This window comes from Anser anser (assembly GCF_964211835.1).
Source record: "Anser anser genome assembly, chromosome: 1".
Classification (NCBI taxonomy): Eukaryota; Metazoa; Chordata; class Aves; order Anseriformes; family Anatidae; genus Anser; species Anser anser.
In genome coordinates, this window is record NC_139720.1 from 184,851,775 (window position 1) to 184,860,495 (window position 8,721).

At 46.4% G+C, this 8,721-nt stretch overlaps 1 long non-coding RNA gene across 2 annotated transcripts; it reads left to right on the forward strand.

Annotated features, from left to right (window-relative positions):
• The first annotated feature begins 407 nt into the window (after positions 1-407).
• LOC310892452 lies at positions 408-7,210 on the forward strand. 2 transcript variants are annotated; one of them, XR_014578148.1, is made up of 3 exons: positions 408-3,312; positions 5,430-5,601; positions 5,825-7,210. It is a non-coding gene; the product is annotated as an uncharacterized lncRNA (long non-coding RNA). The 2 variants fall into 2 exon arrangements; XR_014578149.1 differs by lacking the exon at positions 408-3,312 and adding an exon at positions 3,323-3,491.
• The last annotated feature ends 1,511 nt before the right edge of the window (positions 7,211-8,721 follow it).

Sequence of the window (8,721 nt, forward strand, 5' to 3'; positions counted from 1 at the left end):
ATTTAGGACTCTTGTGTTTTTGTTCCAATTTGGTCTATGTTAGATAATTGCCAATGCTAAAATCATTAATGCCAACAGCAGCAATCTTGCCTATGCAGCAAGAGGCTGGTGTGTAGAGAACGTACCCCACACATTTCTTAGCTATGCAAAGGAAATATTTTATGGAAAGCTTAATTTAAACAAGATTTTATTTGATCCAGTATTTCGGATCACTTAGCAGAGCCCATTTGGCAGAAAATCTGCAGAGTTTTAGGTACCAAAAAATGTATTGTCTGTATGTCAGGAGAAAATAGCTCCTAACAGACACCATTAAAACTGATTCTGCTGGTGTGTTCCCTAGAAGAGAAAGTCTTGGAGTATAGAGCAAGCTCTTGGCTAATTCAGATGAATGCCAGGCCTGACTCTAGGTCAGGTGAACCACAGCCCTTTTCTGTCTTTGCTTCTTAATCTGTAAAATGGGACAAATAAATTTCTGTGCAGGAAAGAGTTGGTGCTGTTGCTCATATCAGCAGGAAATGACTTTTTTCTTGACAGTTAAATCCACCCAGCTGAGGCTGTACTTAAGTGATTCTCACGGAGCTATGGTGAGCAGCTGGCTAACGTGGAAAGTCTCACTGAAACCCAAGGTCTTTTCTTTCTGCTTGTCTGGGTCATGCAAAGCTCTCCGGGTGGCCTGGCACCCTGGTCACTGCAGCAGGACATCTGCAGTGTGGCACCAAGGAGACAATTCATGACATACAAGCAAAGGGAGGAAAGGGTTTGTGCTTGCTTTGGCTTGTCCATTCCTCTGCCATTGCAAGGGGTGGTGTTTTGTGTTTGTGTGTGGTGGGGCTTTGGGCAGTTATGGTTTGCCTGCCCAAAATAATACCATACTTCTTTTTCCTACTATCACGTGTTCTCTAAATATACATATTTCCATATAAACACAATGTGGCTAAAGAGCTTCTCTCGTTAACACAAACCTTGAAAGTCAAAGCGGTAACTAGGAATAAGTCACGGGGAGTCTACGTTATTTTTCAGCCCGTATGACACCTGCAGACCATGCCCTTCCTGGGTAAGAGGCAGGAAGTCTTCATAACCAAGCACACCAGCTACATGCTCACCCGTTCTGCACACTATTGGTGTGACTTTCCCAAAAACACGTTGTGCAGTTGTTTTGTGCCGACATGGCAGAGAGGGGATAAGCATGAGAAGTCTGGCTGTAGACTGCAAACAGCAGCAGTGAGATGGGTTTGGCTGCAGCGTTGAGGTTTGCACCGGTGAGGTTAGCAGTCTTGCAGCCTCACCTCTGTGTTACGAAAGGTTTTGTACAGTAACTTGTCATATGAGTTTGCAGCTAAGCTGATATTCACACAGATAGCATACCACACATCGAAGCAGATCCTTCACCAGACGCGCTTCTTTTGTAACTGCCTCATCTCTGCTACTTTTCCCAAGCATGAGATTGTCCTACCAAAGCAGTTTTGTTTCAGCATCATGCTTTTCTCTGGGCAGACCTTTTAGTTTGGCAGGATTGAACAGCTGAAGCCTTAATGGGACCATTTTCTAAGTTTCTCTTATTGCTGAATCTTACTTTGCTTCTGACAGCAGCAAAGGTGCTTGTGTGTTTTCCTTGATAGCGGTGGCTTATTTGTATGCTCAGGAGATACAGACCCTCAATAACTCATGCAAATTTGTCTTTTAAAGTGGTCAAAGTGACGGTTCTCACAACGCCCTATGCAGAAATTTCTGTTTCTACCAGATGATGAGGTAGCAAAAACTGCAACCTCAGGCTGCTGTCATGTCCCCGTCGCCTGAAACCTCAGGGTAGCCTCTGACAATTTGATGGGCTGGAGCACAGAGCTGGGAACTGGGATCTGGACTAAATTTCCTCTCATTATTTCACAGGGCCATGCAGCAGGGATAATTTCTCAGGAGGGCGAACCCAGTGCTGTCAGAGCTGCACGAAGCACTCTGGCACCTTTTTGGCTAGTGACATCTCTCCCAGGAGGCTCTCGCATCAGGTGCAGATGCTCTGGACCACTCTGTTGTGAAGAGGTTGCTCCCACAGCCCCTCCCAGCCATGCGGTTTGTGGTTTATCAGGTCTGCTGGCAGCAAGGGGAGGAAATGCACTTGCTGCTCAGCCTGCCTCCCCCGAGGTTGCAGACCTGGTCCTCAGATATGAAAAAGCGTGCGTGCCTCAGACAGCACGTTAAGGGTTGGGTCCCCCAAAACTTGCCAAGGGAACCCCCCAGCTCCTTGGAGGCTGCTCCTGCTCACGCAAGGGCTGCACCTCAGCTCCCTTTAGCTCTCTATTAGCTGCATAACTGTTTTCCAGAGACATGCCAATGGGAGATCTTGGTGGCAAGAAGGGAGTTGTTTTTCCAGTAGCTGCCCTAAGTGAGATGAAGCTGTTGCTTTTGTCATACAGGGAGGGCTGGAAAGTGTGGTACAGCCTGTCCTGGCAGCTAGCACATCTTGCTTTTGAACTCCCTGGGTGCAATGTCAGGAGAGGCAAAGGCACAATCCTAACATCAGGACAGTCTCAGCCCAGTGCCCAGGTTCTGGAGAACCTGTGTATAGGATGCATTTATCCTCTCCCTTGCCAGCTGCCTGAAATCACCAGGATAGGTTGCAGCAGCTGGGGGGCTTGCTGCAGGCTGGGGAGCAGCAGTAGCTGAAGGACCTTGCCCATCACAGTGACATAGAGTTAAGTACTGCCGGGACACAGGGCTGCTTGCAGGTAGGGCTTTTCATCAACTGGTCTTCCTTTTGTGTCCCTAGCAGAGTAAGCCCTACTGTTCGGGGTATATTTCAGTAGATGAAGTATGGTGCAGGTATAGTTTCTATGAAGATCAAGGGAGGGAAGGAGGAGTAGTGGACAGGACTGGAGGCCTGTTACCTTGTCTGTCCTAGTCATACTGAGGAAATCTGGTCCTTTTGTAACAAGTGGCACCTTTAATCTGCCATGGCAGACGAATCTGGTCATTAAGTTTATCAACTTCACATGGAAACAGTATGAGCAGCGTGGGGTAGGGGCCAAGATGGCTCTTTCAGCTGGCCACCTGCACCATCCCAGCTCTGTTCTGGCCAAGCTGCAGCTCACAGTAGTGACAGTTCCACCTGGAAGAAAGCACGAAGCAAACACTGAAGCAGGGGGAGCGCTGGCAGTCAGGACATGTGTGCCTCATGGCTGTGAAGAGAGAAAGTGTCACAAATGAGAGCCAATAAAGGATGTTTTCCTACAAAACTGCTGATGTGAGGGGCTGGACCGAGATCTCTGTGAGGTGGGAAAGCACACCTGCAATCCATTGGATGGAAAAGGGGAGGAGGTAGGTCGTTGACTAACACAGTATTATTTTGTACTGAGTAGATTTCTTCTATGGGGATACTATTTGCCATGATCACTAAGCTTTACCATACTCTTGCTGTAGGAATGAATGGGTATGTTTATGCTAAGATGCTTAGCATATTCTAGCAGCTCTTTATAAAGATCATTATCTATAATTAGGTAAGTGTGCATAACTGTTATTGCTCTTGTGCTAAAAATTGCTGCAAATGGAGCTGAGGAGGGAGAGGATTATAATTTAGACATCAGATAATTGGACTTAATTTGCTTAAGAGAACTACTGGTTATGGCCACTTGAAACAGTAGGTCTTAAGCTCAGGAATAAAATGCTTTTCTAAAAGTATTTAGTGTTGCTGTTCGTATCTGTGTCAATATTTCCATTAGAGATAAGTGGTTTTGTGACTGAAACTTAGCATGTGAAAATGTCAGTCTGCTGAACATAATAGTCCTGATTTTGCCTTTTCTCATAGAAGTCTGAAATTAGAAGCAGGCTGATGTTTCCTAAACTTCAGCCAGCTCTGTTGATCTGTTGTGAAGTTCACTTGCCCCTTTCACACAGATTAGATTTCCAGGCAGGGCTTAGAGTTGCAGTTGCTGCTCCTGTGATCACAAGTATGGTAAGAGTGGATTCAGATGGGGCTATTAAAGGCACTGTGAAGTTAGTGCATGTTCCCTAAAGGCTGAACTTCACCTCTCTGTACTAGCCTCGCCCTAGGTCTAGATTTCACCGATGTTTTGTGAAAGATTGTGCTGCCTTTTCTTGCTTTCAGAAAGGAATTGTTAAGCAAATGCAACTACCCACAGTACCAAGTGCTGCACTGCACCAGTACCAGCTGCCCTTACACCTTCTGAATCCGAGCTTGGACCAACACTGCTCCTACATGGGCTGACTGCAGCAAGCGCAGCGTTAGGGTTACAGGGTGTGGGATGCAGAGTACTCAGGGCTGTGTGGACTGTGGGCTTCAGTGTAGCCCAGACTTGCTGTAGATGTCTGCACAAGGCTGAATTTTCCTCTTACTCTCTGTCCTCCAGGTCTGTAGCTTGTTCAGATACCTTTTTTCAGGATCCTGATATACTTCTCATTTCCAGAAAGAACGTTTAGCTGGTTCTTTCCTGCTTTCTGTCTTGTTTTAGCAATTCTGGAGTTGGAAATCAACAATCTTAGTTGACAAGTGAAATTAGTTAAAAAAAAAAAAATACAAAAGACATGCTGCTTATACAAAGCTGACAGTGTATAATATTCAGGGCTTACTGTTACCCCCTGGATGTGAGCCAGTGCTGACTAAAGAGTTGATAATTTTCTTTAGTTCCTAACTAAAGAGGAACTGCTGGAACCTAACCTCTGGAGTGTGTGGGCAATATAGGCTGATGGGCTTCATGGACAAGCCAGTGGTGGACACTCAATGATCCCCAGGGATGCCGGCCTGCTGCAGGCTGTATCCTCCACAAGCCTTGCGGCAAAGGCACGCTCCTAACTTCAGAATGAGTGAGAAATCCTGTAAATATGAACCCAAAGTTTTCACGGAAGATTATTGCAAGGAAGTGACCCATATGGACCAAAGCTCTGTCACTAGGTAAGAAGCCATGGCATGAAAGCCCTAGAGATTGCTGAACAGTACTTGACATGGTGCCTTTCCTGCCATTACTGCCATCGTGCACGAGGCCTTAAATCTAAAGGTCCTCCAACAAACTTCTGTTGGTGTCTTCAAAATCATGGCTGCTGACCCCCCAAAATCAAGCCCTAAGCATGCACATAGGAAGGGCATCTTCAGGTCTCTGCTGACGGGTGCTAAGCTGCCTCCTGTCATGATGCAGATACGCTTTGGTCAAAACTTAAGTGTGTGCTCAGAGTGCCTTGGTGAAAGCTACGCATCCATCAGGCAAGAAGAACAGAAGCCTGGTAGTTAAAAACATCACCCCTCGGCTTCAAATCCTTCTATTTGAAATAAGTAAATAAGAAGCTGAACCTTTCAGTATGGAGAATTATGGCACAAGGCTTTCTTAATCTTACTTGTTGAACACTGTACAAATGGCTTCATAAGGATCTGAAGGAGGATCAGATGAGGAGGATCTGATCTGAACCTGTTTCTTGTGTTTCAGATGAGAGCCCTATTGAGCAGGTTATATAGCCAACCACCAACAGACAAGAAATAAAGGAAGAACAAGTGAAATGGCTCCAGTTTGAAGCTCACCCTGGAGTGTCTGAAAGCTTAAATGGAGATATGTTTAGTCTCTTCCAGCTCAGGTAGAAGAATCTCCTACAGATTACCAGGTAAGTAACCAAGGAGATTTCTGTGCAAAGATAGATTTTTAAAATACCATCTTCTAATAAAATTATATAAAAGTCATCTGAGAATATGCAATCATATTCCGCGTATATGCTTGCTAGCTCTCCTCCCCCATTAAGTTTTAAATTAATCGTCTAATTTCAGCCAAATTCAGTAAATAGAAAAGTCTCAAAGGTACCAAATTACTTAATTTTTTTTTTTCTGTAGTGCCTTTGCATTGTACAGCTAGGAGACAACTCGTGGCTCCTAGAGCCATTCTTTTGCTCCATGAGAAGAGGTTGATAGGCTCAGCTGGAAGTCAAGAGAGAGCAGCTGGACAGACAGTACATGTGTGAATGTTCACTGGACACACTGCTGACCAACTTAGCCTCTCAGCTGATGTCTGTACTGTTACTACTGTGCTTGCATTTTGTCTTGTTGGATTTGACAACAAAGGTATCAGATGTGAAGTAGTATACGTGCAATATGGGTGGCAAGGAGACCAAGATGCAGGAGTAAGCAGGGGAGCTAAGCTTTTAGATAACGGAGACAACCCATATGTACTTTAAACACGACCTCTTTCCTCTGTGTCTTTGCTAGCTTAAGTGAATCCCTTGGCTGTTTTCCCAGAACCTTTTCTTTAGACCATCCATGCTCCTTGGGAGTTACGTGTACCTGGGGATAAGGATTCCACCAGAGAGTGGGGTTCTCTGGGGTCAGACATCAATAAACATTGTGTACCTTTGAGGGCATAGGCTCAAGCGAATGATGGTATGAAGGATATGAACATAAACATTTAATTTAGAAAAGAAGCTGCATATTTTTTTTTCCCCAGCAGTGATTTCATAATGAGTCTTAACGCCCTGATTAGGTGTGGCTGTAGCAGAGAATCACCAGCCAGCCTGAGCTATTGCAGCTCAGCAGAGAAATGACTGAAGACATAAGGTAACTGTCTACTCCAGAACCAGTGTGTGTTACCACCACCTGGGGAGCAGGGAGATACAACTGAGTATCCATCTGCAATAGTCATTGTTGGCTTATTGGCTTGATTATTCTCCTTGGATATGTATTCACTCGGCAGATCACAGCAACCCCAAAGAGGTTAATTACGTGTATTTTTAAATTCCCTAAGTGCATATTTGCATAACTAGCATTTTTAAATATTCATAAATACATATTTGCTTGATAGATTGTAGCGGCATCATTTGCAGCTTCAAAAGAGACATTCACTTAATCAAACCAGAAATGGTAATCATTTCTTGAGGCTCAGACATATGATCAGCATATTGTGGCACAATAAATAGATTGAGCATCAGCTGGGGCATGGTAATTGAGTGCATGCTCCTGGCCTATGGCACACAGGAGGAAATCTGACCCAGCTTAACCACCTACCACTGTGGTTTAGCTGGACCCTCTTTGCATTTACTACAGACAGAAAGCAGACTCATAAATTACTGCCATGGATCAGCTCATTTGGGTTAAGTGGATTGTACATCCTTGCTCGTACTTGCTAGCTCTGCTTCCCCAGCGAAAAAGCCTTGCAAGGCCACCGCTGTGGACATTCCTGCAGCGGGTGTGTGCCCACATGGCCCTGGCACTCTCAGCCTCAATGGGTACATCCATCGTGTTAAATAGAAAAGTCAGGAAACAAGCATGAACCCTCAAGTCATAATTGACTTTACTGCTTAACACATTCCCTGTCTTTCTTTCAAACTCCTTCAGCTATCTGAATCCAAGGCACAGCCCCAGCAGAGTCCTGGGGACAGCTCATACTGCCCACCCGAAGTGCACCAGGTGTGAGTGCCTTCACCCTACACGACTGTCCAGCGCTATCTCCGAGGGCTTTGTGTCCTCACACACTCCCAGATACCTTCATGCCACACCAGGAGTACACAACATGGATTCTCAGTGCCGTTAACACCATGCCACTGGGGTGGAGCAAAGTCCTCACTGCTTCAGAGTGGAAAAAAGCATAAGAAATCATGATAATACTGTTACAGGGGACCACAGTGATGGAGATCCAGGGTCTTGTGCTCTATAGTATAGACACTGTTGGCCACAGGGGTCCTGGTTTCCAAAGATGGTCAGTGCAGGCTGGTCTGTGCCATTTGGGCTCCCTCCCCTGCAGGAGTACAGCCAGAGCTGCTGTAGCCCAGAGCAGCTGAGGGTGCTTGTATCTCAAACTGACTGATTTGCAGTTCCCTGGTCCCCACTCAGCCTGGCTATGTGCTTATTTAATTCTGATTGCAGGGAAGTAGTCCTGATTGTCTTCAACTTGAGAGAAAGGGGAGTGTAATTTTTATTCATGTGAGCAGATCATGACCAGGTGTTACAACCAGAAGGGCTTCCCCCCTGCCCCCCCCCCCCCCCCCCCCATTTTCCTTTGCACTGCTCTACGAAGAGTCTTTGCAGTATCAAAGCAGGAAACCTCAAAGCAGGGTGACAAGGAAGTTAACTCCTTCCGAGCCTGCCTGCGAGGTGGTGAGTCAGACGTGAAGGGTGGTCCCTTGGCAAGCAACCGAAAAGAAAAAAGAAAGGCGACAGCTGTCCCCACCAGCTGAGTTTTGAGCTCAAGTTCAGGAAGAGAGGAGCACGAATTCATAACGCACAAGCAACGCCAAAGCTCAAGCTCACATCTAACAGCCTGAGCCCTCGTGGCTAGTAGGTGCAGGAAATGGGGCCCCAAGAAAGGATTAAGAAGCGCTGCTTACTACATGGGTCTGGTGGCTGTGGGGAGCAGGGGGAAGGCAGGACAGCGGTTTTGGAGGAGGGAAAGAATAACCCAGAAAGAGGGAAGGAGGATGATTCACATGCAACAGCAACCCTGAGCTCACGGAGAGGGGTTTGTGTGTCTGGGCTCTTGGTCCTGAACCCATAGTTGCTTTCTGCTGTCGGTAATGGCTGAGTTCCTGCACATCTGCTGTCCTGCCCTGGGTGTAGGCAATGCAGCACCCCGAGGAGCTGCCAGGTTGCAGGGTGTTTGTCTGGGAAGAGGAAGGCCACCACGATGGGGGAACCAGTGACCTGAGCTGGTGCGTGATCCCTTCTCAGCAGACCACATCCCTGTAACCCCGTTCTGCTGAGTCAGTGCGGGACATGTGCGCTTTGAGTTTTTCCGCTGGGTG